At 41.1% G+C, this 14,413-nt stretch overlaps 1 long non-coding RNA gene across 2 annotated transcripts; it reads right to left on the bottom strand.

The window, feature by feature from the left end:
* Positions 1-1,191: 1,191 nt before the first annotated feature.
* On the bottom strand, positions 1,192-14,324 carry LOC135296465 (uncharacterized). 2 transcript variants are annotated; one of them, XR_010358568.1, is made up of 5 exons: positions 13,054-14,324; positions 5,601-7,237; positions 2,491-2,720; positions 2,023-2,112; positions 1,192-1,598 (listed from the first exon to the last, which is right to left on the bottom strand). It is a non-coding gene; the product is annotated as an uncharacterized LOC135296465 (long non-coding RNA). The 2 variants fall into 2 exon arrangements; XR_010358567.1 differs by having other exon boundaries at positions 2,491-7,237.
* Positions 14,325-14,413: the final 89 nt, after the last annotated feature.

Here is a 14,413-nt window from a genome sequence, read left to right as displayed (position 1 = left end):
AAAAGAACCTCCAGTCCCCCAGTACCTTGTCAACCACCAGATGAAAGCCACAATCTTAAAACATCCCTTGTTTTTCTCAGTATTTAGTGTAGGACTGGGACAGATACATAAGTTCTACCTTTCTGTGTCCTAATAATAATATCTCCATCTGACAGCAGGTTATTTCTGCAACTGTCACGATTCCTACTTTTCTAGAGCTGTTATTACCTTTATATACTGCACATTATTGCACTGCATATTCTCGGGAAGGTGTTCATCTAGTGGCAGCATATGGAGGACCATCAACTGTCAACACAGAAGTTCATGCATTTAGAGCGCTCAGACGTTATCCGACACACATCGGAGGTACCAAAATAAGTTTTGGAAGCCATCTAATTATTCCACTTGTTACTAAGTGTGAGGGAATGACTAACAAAAAGGAACACTTTCAGGTTTTAGTGGTAACTCGTGAATTCATAAGGGGAGACAGAATATCAGAATCTATGGAAGCCACACATTTTTCAGCCATACAATGGCATTGATCTGAACATTTCCAAAAAGTTATGAGAAAATAAATCTGCTATTTACATTACAGGCACCCTAACATTAAACACATTTACTGAACTGTGGCAGCACCACATATTTTTTTTATAAAAACCTGTATTTTCAGTAAAGAATTCTGTTTCCGTAGTTCTCAATATGGATTCCGCAAACATCTTAAACAGGTGAATAAAGTGACATATTGGATCAATAGAACTGCTCAGATTTATTTTAGGAGACAGAGATACTGGGGTATGTGGTATCCGTAAGAAGTTTGTAGCCAGAGATGAAACCCTGATCATGTGGGTATCAGTGAAGATTTTACTCCTGAGTTTAATGAGACCAAATTCCTTGTGAAATGTTGAAGGTGATTTAAAATCAATCTATTACAGTATGTGCTCTAACTACAGTGCAGTAGAGAAAGTCTCTCGCTGTCATGATGGTTCAAGGGTTTGAAGTTGGTTGGCTTTTCGGTCACTTTTAAAATTGGGAAAAAACTATGGGATTCCGCCTTCTGGTGGTCTCTAAGTCATAGCAAGACCTTGAGCTTTTCCTTCCATTGCTCAAGCACATGCTCCACACCCAAGGCTCCATGTTTTACCAAACTCCTTATTTTTGTTCTATCACAGATTTGTTTCCAGCTCTGAAACTGCACTTAGGTTTTTTGCAAGCACAGTAATTTGGACTTCTGAAAAATAAGTATCGTTCATAAAATTACATGGGCAAATGAGTTGCCTAAAATAAATCACCCCAGGTTTCATTTATATTCTATTGTTCATAGTCCAATTTATTAATGTTTAAATGTTTTAAAAGGGGACCTATCCACACACCAGAGCTGCTTTTTAGGTAACACTAAAGAAACACTTTGCTCCAAGTTCTTCATTTTGGCCTTTATTAATGCTTAAGTCTCTTTAATATTATTAATGAGCTATTTCTTCTCGGCATTTTTCCTGCTGGGGAGGACGAGGTAAACAAGCAGGCCTGATTTTTCCAGCTGCTAAATATGTAAGCAGCACGACGGCTTCAAAGCGAAAGGTTTTAGAAGGCGACAGCAACAAGCGAACGGCGCTCTGGGGGCACTGTGGAAAGAACAACGTGCCGGTTTCCAGAGGCAAAACCGGGAGAGGCGGGATCACGGCGAGCCGCGGTGCTGGCGGCGGGCGGGCCGAGGGGCCGCGGCCCCGCGCCCCGGCCCGAGGAGCGGCATTCCCGCCCGGCGGCTGCGGCGAGAGCTCCCCCTCCCGTCCCGCTCCTTCCCAGCGCGGCGGGAAGCGCATCATGGAGCCTCGGACACCCAAACGTGTTGAAGCACCAGCCTGCGTGCGATTATGCACGTATAAACCCACACGTCCACCCACACACGCAGGAGGAAAGCTGAAGGCAAAAAGGGAGGCTGTTGTCTCTATTTTTTTTTCCCCCCCAAGTAACGTCGCCCCAGACGTCGCAGGCCAAAGTAAAGGTGAGGCTCGTAACTGGGTTCTCTTAATATTGGTGATAATTTACCTTATTATTCCCTGCTTGCCAAGGTGTTGTCAGCTCTCCATCAGCTAATGCCAGTCACCGTGGAAAACATATGTCTATGCAGTCTTTCACCTGTATCCGAGGGGAAGCCATAATAAACAGCAATTTAAATTCAGGTATTTGGTTTGCTGAAGTGTTTAATTAAACAAAGAAATTCATTATGTGAGTTCACAGAAAAGTTCCATTACGTTGGTTTATATATTTTTTTTTGTTTGACTTGAAGTGGAAATGTTCCTCTGACTTTTTGTTTGGCACGCTGAGATGATAGATTATTTATGCCATCAGAAGCAAATAAATGCAGTGAATAATTAAAATATTGGCTCCCAATATATTTTTTTAATAAGTAGACAGTCATTTTCATACACATGGAAAACATACATATGAGTTTCTTTCTTGCTCCAGTTCCACCCAAACCCCACTTCCACTTCAGTGATGTTTTTTCACCCATACCTTGGAGAAGGGGTACATTCCACTCGTTCCTGAGCTTGGACGAACGCCCACAGCATTACTGCACACAGTAGTGTCTGTAGATTCCTTTCTGCTGTGGATACTAATCTCAATCCAGAGCTTCCTTAGACGATTAGAGGCTGTTCTGCAAAATGTCAAGAGGTAGCTTTTGCAAAGCAGACTCGGTATGGCAGTTGAAATGGGAGTAGTGGCGGCTTTCCAAATACAAATATCTGTAAATGTTTGGAGATATTTTAATATTGATGAATTTTTTTTTTGGTGCTGCTTTAGGGTATCAGTGTCAAATCTGTATGAATTAATGGCAAGACAGTCCTTTAACACTGTTAATGTTTTTTGAAACTTCTGGCAAAAAGGGAGAAACTTTATTTAACTTATTAAATTATTAATAATAATTGCTCTTTTTGGGCCTGAATCCTCACATAATTTGATAAACAGAAAGAAAAGTTAACCTTTTTCTATGATTCTTTGTTAAATACTTCCAAGTGTCCTGTTAAAATGCCTTTATGTTTCTTGCTTATTTTCTCATGTTCTTTAGAACAAAAGTAACCAAGAAGAAGTCTTTAGCACAAGAGAACATCCATGCTATTAAAAATCAATCAATATTCACCCTTTTATAAGGTAGCAATGCATTAAAAAACAAATTAATAAAAAATAGGTCCCGGACACTAGTATTGACTGTGGGGAAAAATCTTTATCATCTGTCTACTGCTACACTCTGTCTATCCACTCTGGTTATTCAGTGACTCTTCTGTCATGCTTTCATATTGGATGCAATGCCAAAAATCAGGTAGAGAAAAATAAAGGACCTATGGATGAGCGAAAAACACATTATACCAGACTTGAACTTGGCTGTGACAAACTATGGGTTTGCAGCTTCATTACAGCTAAGGTCTCTACCTCAAAATGGAATCAATATTTTAAAAAGAGATTTTGTGAATTTTTTAAAATTTCATTTGGTCCAAAATGGTGCTCTATTTGCTCTGTCACACAGGTTGGTAAAAGTATATACTAAGCCCTACTTTCTTGAGGGTTTCTTCTTTCATTGTGGCTGACACCTAAAATGCTGATGTCCAAAGGCTGCTTTGGAGAAGGTCTGAGGTACTGAGGCACCCTCCTAACTCTGTGTATGCTGTGCCCCTGTTTTTTTACACACATCAAAAGTAGGAAACTGTCAATGTCAGAAGCAAAACCAGTGAGGAGTGGAGACTTGTACTCTCTGCAACAGCTGTAAACCTCCCTGTAAGGTGAACTGAGAATGTCTAAAGCCAAGGCATATCCATTTCTTCATGTACCATTTCTTGACAATGACTGTTTCCTCCCCTTCTGCTTATGTTACTTCTCCATACAGAAGAAGGCAGGAGAGAATCTTCTTGATTTTACTTTAAAAAATAGGCAGGTTTCCCAGATGCTACAATGGCAGGAGAAGAGGGGGAACGATTGTGTGGGATTGGGATACAGCAGAAAGTTCTCACTTCTTTTTAACCTAATTTTTTTAATAGATTAATTTTGCTAATTCTGAAAATACTGGTACAATACTCTACATCAAGTTCCTCCTAAAAAGTATCCCTACTTTTTCTTGTCTCTCTGAGAATTTTTTACAATAATGATAGTGGTTTATACATTTTCTCATAATCTCATATTTCCCCTGTAAGCTTTGTTGCATGATATAGTATGTCAGTTTAAGTAACGTCTGTCAAGGGATGGAAAGCAATTGCAGGTTCTTTTCATTCATAAAGTCATTCTGGAGTTTCTTCATCCTTAATTTTCTTGTCATGTTTTCAAAAACATTACATCATTTTGTCCAAATTACCCCCTGCATTGCATATACAAGATACAGCAGGTTATTCATTTCTTTCCAGGACCCAAAGAAATATGTCAAGGTAACTACACTGATCTATACTAAATGATTTAGAGTTGGTAAAAGTTGAGCTTTGACATGTCGTTATTTGACAATTACTCTTCTGCTGCAATGCTTGTTTTCCTGCCAGCATCCCCCAGAATCCTACACGACATGTGATTCAATCTCTTGATCTTCTCAGTTATATTTACATTGATTTTACACATCCTAATATACAATGGCAATGCCTTCACATTGATGTGGTGAAAAGTCTGTCAAAAAATCCAAACGCATCTTGGGCATGCATAACAGAGATATATTCAGGACTGGAATGGGGCACGTATTTAGCAAATCAAAGAATTGCTGGGATTGGAAGGGACATCTGGAGATCACACAGTCCAACCTCCCTGCTCAAAGCAGAGCAGGTTGGTTCTGTGTCCAGTCATGTTTTGAGTAACTATGAAGGCTCCATAGCACCTCTGGGCTGCCTCTTCCAGCGTTTGACCACATTCATAGTAAAAAAACCCAACCTTTTTCTTATGTTTACATGGAATTTGGTGTACTTCGATTTGTGCCCATGTGCCTCTTCTCCTATCACTGAAAAAGGCCTGGTTCTATCTTTTCTACTTGTCTCTCCATATCCCGGTACTTATACACATTGATCATATCTTCCCTGAGCCTTCTCTTCTCCTTGCTAAACAATCCCAAATCTCTCAGCCTCTCAAACCCAGATGCTTCAGTCCCGGTATCATCTCCATGGCCTTCCACTGTCCTTGTTCCAGTGTGTCCATGTCTCTGTGACATGGTGGAGCTCAGACCTTGACCCAGCAGTCCAGGTGAGTCTCACCAGGGCTGAGTAGAGAGGAAGGATCACATCCATTAACCTGCCAGCAGTGCTCTTCCTAATGCACCCCGGCCATCTTTGCTGCAAGGCTGCACTGCTGGCTCATGTTCAGGTTGTTGAATATCAGGGTCCCCAGGGCCTTCCCTGCAAAGCTGCTTTTTAGCTGCTTCCCCAGCTTTGTTACTACAAATATTGTTCTGATCTGCATGCAGGATTTCACATGTCTTTGCTGAAATTCATGAGATTCTTGTCAGCCTTTTCTCCTGCATCTTATTAAATTTGTTTTGATTCATGATCTTTTAGGTAATTAGTAATACTATTAGCTGGAAATATTTTGTTTTCATGAACTGTGTGGCTTTTCCTAATTAAATCATGCATGTAACATTAACGATAATAATCTATATCTCTTACCATAAGTAGATTTTGCTCAAAGACAGTCCTGAGAATCCTTCTCTACACAGGCAAGATCTTTTGCCTTAAAAGATGATAGTCCTTCTCCATCCAAGATTCTTGAAGTCAAGTGTGGTTATCGATTTCTTTTCACAGTGCTACTGGTTAAAGCAGAATTGACATGTTCTCACCACTCGTTTTCAGGTCACCAGAGGGTGTAATGGGAGACAGCCACATACAGCTTCCATCCACCCAGATGGCTCAGCAAAGGCTTCCCACAAGACTTCAGCTTTGGAGAGCTTCTGGGAGTAGAGGGTCAGGAATACCATGCTTATTTCAATTAGTGTGCACTGAAGTCCTGCTCACTCACATGGCAAACCTTGCCATGCTGGTGTTTATTCTGAGTATCACTGAAGGTCCCAAGGTGAACCACCAATCCTCCAAGCTCAGACACCAGTTGCCTGCAAAGCAAAGGCTCTGTATTATTTCTTCCTCTTGGCCCTCGGGACAATGTGAGAAGTTGCCTGCTGCACGCTGTGTGTCCCAGCTGGTGTCTCTTGAGCCCTGGGGAGAGGAGCTGCAGACCGAGGTTCACAGGCCTTGCCCAAACTGCCAACACTAAAACCAGGTCCAAGGCCGACTCCAAAACCTTGACACCTTGATTAGTTGGGGTCTTCTTGTTTGTATTTAACTAATACGGCAGCTACCAGTGAGTACTACAGCTGTTTCACAGATGAGCAGTCATCAGGTGAGAGATAAAGTGACAAAACACATGTACTGGAAGAGACTCATGGCCTCAACTAGAACTCAGCTCCTATGTCTTGTAAGACAGTCCTGTCACCATTAGAACGTGTAAGCTACCCTTCTTGGAAAAAAATGAAATGGGAGCCTCCCTTTGAACCAGCTTGACTTTGAGCTCCCTCATGAAACACCAACAACCTTTGAAAGAACACGGGGATGGCACCATTGACAGATTTTGCCTCAGCTGGCTGCAAATAAAGTTATTTGAAATAACTGCCAAAGCTGTAATTTATCAGACTTTTTCACAGATTCCACAAAAGCAAGGAAATTCAAAGTTGAAAGGCTTTCTCCAGGCAGCACATGCCAGGCATTTGCGCATGAATTGCAGGAGGGGAAACGATATGTTTCCTTTAGAGCTGTTGTTGCCATCATGGAAAGCGAACAAGCATCTGTGCTTTGGAAATCAGTGGATGGAAGGTGTTCCGTGAAAGGCAGCATGTGGGAAAGCAGCTTAAAATGGTGAGAGTGTACGAAAGTAGCAGGAGTTCTGAATGCCACCGGGGAGAAGAAATGGAACAAGGCTGACACATAGAAAGGTGGCGAGAAAGCAAAAAGAAATGCAAAGAGGAGTACACTGAAGGGAAAGAAACCCACCCACTTTTGGCTAGAGAATAGGTCTGAACAAGTTCCAAGAGAGGAACAGAGAAAGAGAAAAAATTATAGGGTAGATGGAAAGTGTATCTATTAGATGATTGTGCAGGTGAAAATGTAAGCTGAAGTTTTGGTGTTTTACTGTGGAAACAGATACAAAGCTGAAAATCAGATGTTCCGGCAGGACTCCCGATGTAGCAAATCTGAACATTTATAGTATGTGAAACTTGTAGGATGATTCTCCTCTGTAACATTTGCCACTGATCCTGGAAAAAAAAAAAAAAGAAGATTCACATTTAAGAATATTTAATTAAAGAGTACTACTTACCTTAAATCACCATAACTAAGGGTTGTACTGCCAGTCCTGAGGCTCTTAATTTCACTCCAGGGCTGACGATTTCCTCTGCCACTACACTGTGAAGCTGAATCCAGAGTAACAATTTACTACTTGAGTGCCCAGAGTCAGGCAAATGCTTTGTATAAAAGTGTTCTCTTGTGCTTGTGGAGTGCCTGCAGCTCCCCTGGAGTCCTGGTGGGTGCTAAGCACCTCTGAAAATCAGGTCACTGTCATTCAAGAGCTCAGAAAGCAACTGAGGTGCCAAAGTTTAAGACTAAACTTACAAGTAAGCGACATCATTGCAGAAGGCTCTGTCCCTGAAGGACTGCTGTGCTTTCAATCATTTGAATTTTGCTATGTGACAGACATGCATTTGTAAATTAGATGCCTTTAGAGCTTGTGACACCCTCCAGAAATTAGGAAAAAAGAAAGAGTGCATTACGGAGGAAAGAAGGAAGATGAATGGAATTAATAAAACAGAAATGGATGGAGATGTTGTTCAAGATTATTTTAGACTAGTTTGAGCATTCCTCATTGGTTCTGACTGCAGATAGGAAGCTTAAAATAAATTAAATGAAGTGGGGTTCTTTCACATAACACATTAAAAAAAAACTGGGGAGCACAGTGTCCACAGGGTGTTTGGAGGGAAATAGATCCAAACAGATTCAAAGAAGAGCTTGGAAAAGCCAGACTTCGAAGATCTGAGAAATCACTCAATTTTCATTTATAAAACATGATAGACTTGACAGAGCATCTGGCTCAAGAAGTCTCCAAAGTTTAGTCAGGTAGAAGTTGGGTGGACATACCACAGAACTTATTTCTCCATATTTGCGTCATTTCTCATCTATTGCCGGAAGAATTTCATTCTGGCTCTTATAGGAGACAGGCTGCACTACTGTAAGTGTTCGTTTCATCTGACTCAATGCTCTCATATTCTATTTTACATTAGTAGCTTATGTTTTCCCTTCCATAGGTTACTTAACTGTGCTGGCCTAAGTCAATTGTTCTTCCTCTTGTCCTTCTGCAGCACTAACTATGATTGCTGTGATGTCCAAATATGAATAATTTTAGAGTGTGTACTGAAGAGGCAGGCAGGCATTTTAATTACAGGGATTAAAAGGAGAACAGATGTAAGAGAGTTGAGTGCTAGGTAAATATAAATGCATCACCCCTTGTACCCTGAGAATCATCACTCTTTGTCTCCAAGAGATTGACATCAGGATAAATTCAAAAGCAGAGGGAATAGTACTGGAAAATACCTATTTTTAACAGAAGCATTTTCCTAGACTGGGGTAAAGTATATAGATAGCACAGTATATTATAGATTAATAGCTTTTTAATTTCCTCAAAGCCATTCAGTCAATGCTACTTAAAATACATTATTTTGTTCAGACACAGAATTACAAGGATGGGTTCAAATGGTTTTAACTTGAATTTTCCAACTCAAATTGAAAAAAACATTTTCTGTATCATCCATGTTCACATATTGAGCTTGGTTCCCAGACAGGCATTACTCTCCACCTGGTAGCAAGGCAGTGTGGGCACAGAGAAGTCCATTAGAAACTGTTTCCTCCAGTGCTCTAGGCTTTAAATTTGATCAGTAAACAGCAAACCAGTGCTGAGTCTCTGGTGCAGAGTGCTCGTGCTGTGCAGCTCTGCTCAGGGAGTGGGTAGTGGCTTTCTTGGGAACTGGATCTTTCAGGCATGTTTCAAAGGGGACTCACAAATAGAAAGGTACAGAAACCCAGGTGGAGGTAACAAAGACACTTTCCTTCTTCAGAGGAAATGTGCAGCCAGCCTTAGCTTCCAGTCTAAGTAATAAAAAGAGAAAGACAGAAAAAGGTGTCCAAACCCAGGACTACCCGCAGAAAAAAACATTTAGAATTGTATCTATGTTTTGATTAAGCATGTGAAAAGAAAGCAGCAAAAATAAATAACACTTCATAAATTACATATATTTAATCCCCAAGAAGTAAGCATTTTAACTGAGAAATGCATTTCCATTTATTTATTTAAGTCCACATAAAATGTGCATGCTGTGTATGTTTGCCAGTTTCCTGGCCATACTATGACTATAATCCCTAGTTTCTACTATTACCTGATAACTGTTTCATGATTTAGGTAGAGTTTTCCAAACCATTTTTCACCTAACATAAAAAATACCTTTTTTTTTCTTGCAGGACCCTCCCAAATCACATAATATTCTCTGATTTTAAGGGATAATGAGATGGAATTCATTGAAAATAAATCCATAAAAAATCTAGACATTTGTGGGATGGGGAATTTAATAGAGGGTACACGGGTAAGCCTTTGTTCAGCACAGCTGTCACTTCCTCTTTGCTGCACTTCACTCTTGTCCAAAACATGAATTCCTTAGGCAGGGGACCATCTCCTTTGTTCTGGTTCTGAAATGTGTCTGGTTGGAGTTTTCTACTGCTACTGATGTTCAATTAAATACAAATAATAAATAGTTAATGGTTTGCTGAGCTGCAGAGGTGGGGCTAATCAGCTGAGACTTCATGGGGTGGTTAATGATGGATTAGGAATGGGGGAACTGATAAAGCTGAATATTTCAAGACTAATATTGTACAGGATGATGGATGTTTTGTCTGCTTTGATTGCGTATGAGCAGAAACTAACAATGCGCTTATCTTCCTCTTCCTTCTACTGTAGATTACTTGGCTCCAAAACGTTGCTGTTCTGAGTGTCTGTCCAAATTCCCCTGAGTGGAGCACTGCCCGTCGGAGGAGATGGCCTGAGAGGCTCTCACAATGGAAACTGGGTGGGGAGGTGAACAAACAGTGACTCTACAAAGGGGGCGCGTTATCAAGCTGCACACTCGCCTACCGTGTTCATGCTCAGCTTGCTGAAATGGAGGGATCTCAATTGATTTTGCTCTCTTTTGCAGTGCTGGCTGATGAGCTGGTGAGGAGGCAGCTGTGTTCTGAGGGCATGTGGCACAGGAGGGGTTTGTCCCACTGCCTGTGCGGTGCTGCTGAGACCAGTGGGATCTTTGGCTTTCCATCTGTGCATGTACTGATGAGCTGCCGTATCCCTGATGAGCTACTGCACCCCTGAGCCTGGTGTGGAGTGAAAAGAGTGACACACACCTTCTCTGTCAAAGCATCCCTATGGATCACAGCTATATTTATTTGTTTTGAAAAAATCTTTTGCATTTGTTGTCATTTACTAACCAGCAATGTATCCAGTTCTGATATTGGTATTACAGTAAGTATAATTAGACTTAAAAATTAGTACTTCTAAGTGTCAAATTCTGTCCAAAGGACGTGACTCCTACTGAAACCAACTGATGCTAAATGATGGTGTTTTTTCAGTGTCTAACTACAGGATCAATACGGCCTTCGCCCTTGTCAGTAGTTCTGTCAGCTGCTAGGAAGACAGGCAGCCTTGCAGACAAGGCACAGACAAGGAGGTCAAGAGAAGTGGATTCTTTTCTCAGTTTGCCTTAGGGCTTTTGCAAAGCCTTGGACAAATCACACAACCTCTCCGTTAAACCTCCTGACTTCCAAAATGGAAATGATCATAACTCTGCTTTCCCAGGATGCCATGGAGTAAATCAGTTCTTGGGAGGAGGGAAAGCAGGGGTGATAGGTGTGTGTGGGAACAACAAATACATGGGTGCTTTGGAAGGAACAGATGTATTTCTGTTCACTTTTACTTTTGTAAACAGTCTTAGAGTGCACCTGGGATTTAACATATTGAAAAATTAAGCAGCTTCTAGAAGATTTGGTCATGCAGACAGGTTACAGCTACTACAATATATAACACTGCTAGTCTCATTCTCCTATAGACATTGTTTATTCTGGATAAGGCCAGGGTAACGATGAGAAATTGAAAGTTCAAATGAAAAATTGCAAGTTCAAATGTTCCCAATCAAATGAGAGTGCTTTGCAATTGTTCTACTTTAGATGGCAGTCAGGAAAATATTTCCACATTTCATTTGTTGAAAAGAGATCCAGAGCTGGCATTAGTAGTGGCTTTGATGTATTCTCTGGTACATTGGTCCAGAGCATGCTGATGTAAACAGAAGTGTCTCTTGACCTGTCATCTTTGTTCTTCAGCTTTGATATTGGCCCCCTCCAGTGGCTTCTTTCTCCTCCTGGGGAGGCTTTAAAAAGTCAATTGATACTGGAAAAAAAAAGAGTTTCAATTTTCTTCTCTGCTTAAGACTCTAAAGAAAAAGACATGTCTATTGTAGTCACTGAAGTTCTTGAAATAGTGCACATTTTTCTCTCCAATCCTGTGGGGAAATGAGCAAAGAAAAAAAAAAAAGAAAAAAAATGTGGTTTTGTACACAACTTATAATATGGTAAGTACATCATACTTTTGCTTCTGATGTTTTTTTCTTTTTTTTGAGAGGAAAACTGAGAAGCTCTGTTTCAGAAACAAGCAGAGCAAACAGCAATGCCTATGGGTAAGTTGGTCCATCACTGCCTATTATAGGACCCTGGCTTTTGATGCCTGTAACTGTCAAATATTAGCTAATTTGTAATGATTTTTCCCTGTGATTGGTGTGCCAGCCTGAAGCAGATTTTTAAAATAGTCCACTCAGTTTGAAATATGAGGTTAGCAAAAAAATACATTCTCTTGTGTTAAAAAATATCATCGAGTTGCATGACTGAGAAACTCTCCATGCTCCAAACCTAAAATTTGGCAAAGGATTTGCCAAGGATCTGGAGGGTCCCACCCATAAACACGTATGATAAGAAGAGCCTATGATTAGGGAGCAGACTGTGCAGATCAGAAAGTTATTGATGGTAAAATGAGAAGGCTGTGACAAGATTGAAAGAACAGTAGCCTGTAGGGATACTGTGTGTGTGGGGCTGAGCAAAGAAATGAGGAGACTGTGAGAAAGAAACTATGAACTTGGATCAGGAGTCAAAAATTAACTACTGAAGTAAGACTCTTAGGTTGCTAAGAGAAGGGAAAGGGATGAAGGCATTGGGCTCAGAGTAAGAGTCAGAAAGTCCTTAGCTATTACAGTACAATCTTCTCAAAGAGTCTCTGTGGTCAAGAAATAATAATAAAAAAGCTGGAAAATTACTGACAAGATATTTGCTTTATTCCTCTAGCATTTGCTGCTTTTAAAGAACATCAACCTACTGATGGTGAATCCTGAGGAAGCCCTAGTGTTACTGTGCAGTGCTGTGGATATTAAGGGTTTTGCCCTAGTTCTAAACCACTTGGACTTAGAAGAATTCTACATAAAGAGTGCAGAGGCATTCAGGTTTTTAGAATAACATAAAGAAAAGCAAATTTAAAAAGTTAAAGTCTCACACATTAGGAGATGGTAGGTTTATTGCCCATAGAACCCTAATTCTCCCCAGTTTATATGTATTATTTTAAGCAGACTCTAATTGTATAATCATGTTAAGTTTTTCACAGAACACTAACCACATTAAGTGCAAGAATGGATATGGCTCAGGAAATGAATCAAGGAACTTGTCACTGTTACAGGATGAGGTGCCTTAGTAGCTCCTCTTAAGTGCATCCCTCCGGCAATTTTCATTAACTTAGGCTTTCTGCACAGAAACATGCCACTGCATTCTGTCATTTCTAAACTGTGTTTATGAGCTGAAAATCCCTATTTAGCAACAGTTTGTTCTGTGACACCAGCTAACTAAACTGCCTCAGTGGCAGCTCCTTCAAAGCAAAGCTTTATTCTCAGAGACAGGCAGCACAGAAAGTAAAGATTTGACACCAGAAAATTAACTCTTAAGTTACCTTTCCAGTTCTTACAGGTTTTCCCTATTCTAGTTTTTCCCCTCTCCATTGGGAGAAGCCCCTTATGAGATACCACAGCATGTCCAGGCGTTGGTGATTCCACAGTCAAAGCTCTTCCTTAGGACAGTACCTTTTAGAGTTTTGGAGTTGTCTCAGGTGTCAGAACAATAAACATGTTGTTATTATTGAAAAACAGGTGTGTTCCTCTTCATCAGCTTCTCCCTCGTAACTGCAAGAGTTATATTGTGCTTTCCTGGACATCTTTCTTTGTGATGGGATTGTTTTCTACTTGCATCTTCTTTTACAGTAGTATCCTTCAATGCAATTATCTTTAAATAATGCAACTAAATTAAGTGATTTGTATCTTGTATTTCCAAAGATAAGAAATGTAGCACCCTCAATTTCAACATGAATGTAGTCAATAAGTCAGTTTTCTCCTCAAAACTTTGCCTGCTTTGTTGCAACAAAGCCTCGAAGATATAGAAGGAATGGATGTCACTGATGGTAAAGATAGAACACATTATAATCTATAACCTTCTTTTGGTGTGAGGAAGTCACTTGAGCCCAATTTCTGAAGATCGCCAGTGAATTTTTCTCCTTTGTTAAGTCTGTTCTCTGAAATAGAATATCTATTCTCTGAAGTCACAAAAGTTTCAGGGGCAGACACCTGCAAAGAGGCATTGCTCAGAATTAAGGAAACTCTACACAATATACAGCAGACCCCACTGTGGAACTGTGGGACCCTGAAGTCTTCAGTTGGGCACCCAAAATTAGCTGTCCCTTTTGATGTCCATTGTTTGGTGTTCAGCTCACAAGGAGGCTGTTCATAAGCACTCAGCTGGCACACAGCACAGCACCATACAACACAGCCACAGTGCAAGGGCATGCAGTACATAGGGGCTGCTGATGCCATGCCCCAGACAGCTCTGGGAAGAGGAAAAGAATGCCCATACACTGCAATTACAGAAGTATAGGATCATGAAGGTTGGAAAAGACCGTCTAGATCAGAGCATCAGCCGTCAGTCCGAGCATCAGAGCGCCACTGTCGCTCCTAAATCACATCAGTGCCACATCCAGGTGCCTCCTGAACACATCCACGGTTGGTGTTACCACCACTTCCCTGGGCAATTTATTCCAATGCCTGATCATCCTAAAATAATGCACAGAAATCCTCCCTGTGTAGCTAAAGACTGCGGGCCCAGCACTTTAGGTGGGACCTGACCTCTCTGCCCCGCTGCTCCCTGCAGCACCCCGGGCGCAGGCAGAGCACATCCCGCTCTGTGGGGCGCTCCCGGCCAGCCGGGAGCCGGGAGCCCGGACCAGGCGCGGGAAGCGCTCCCCCTCCAGCGGCACGCTCCGC

The sequence above is a fragment of the Passer domesticus genome, chromosome 3 (genome assembly GCF_036417665.1).
Source record: "Passer domesticus isolate bPasDom1 chromosome 3, bPasDom1.hap1, whole genome shotgun sequence".
NCBI lineage: Eukaryota > Metazoa > Chordata > Aves > Passeriformes > Passeridae > Passer > Passer domesticus.
The sequence above is the reverse complement of the archived record's forward strand: the minus strand, read 5'-3'. Positions and strand labels throughout refer to the sequence as shown.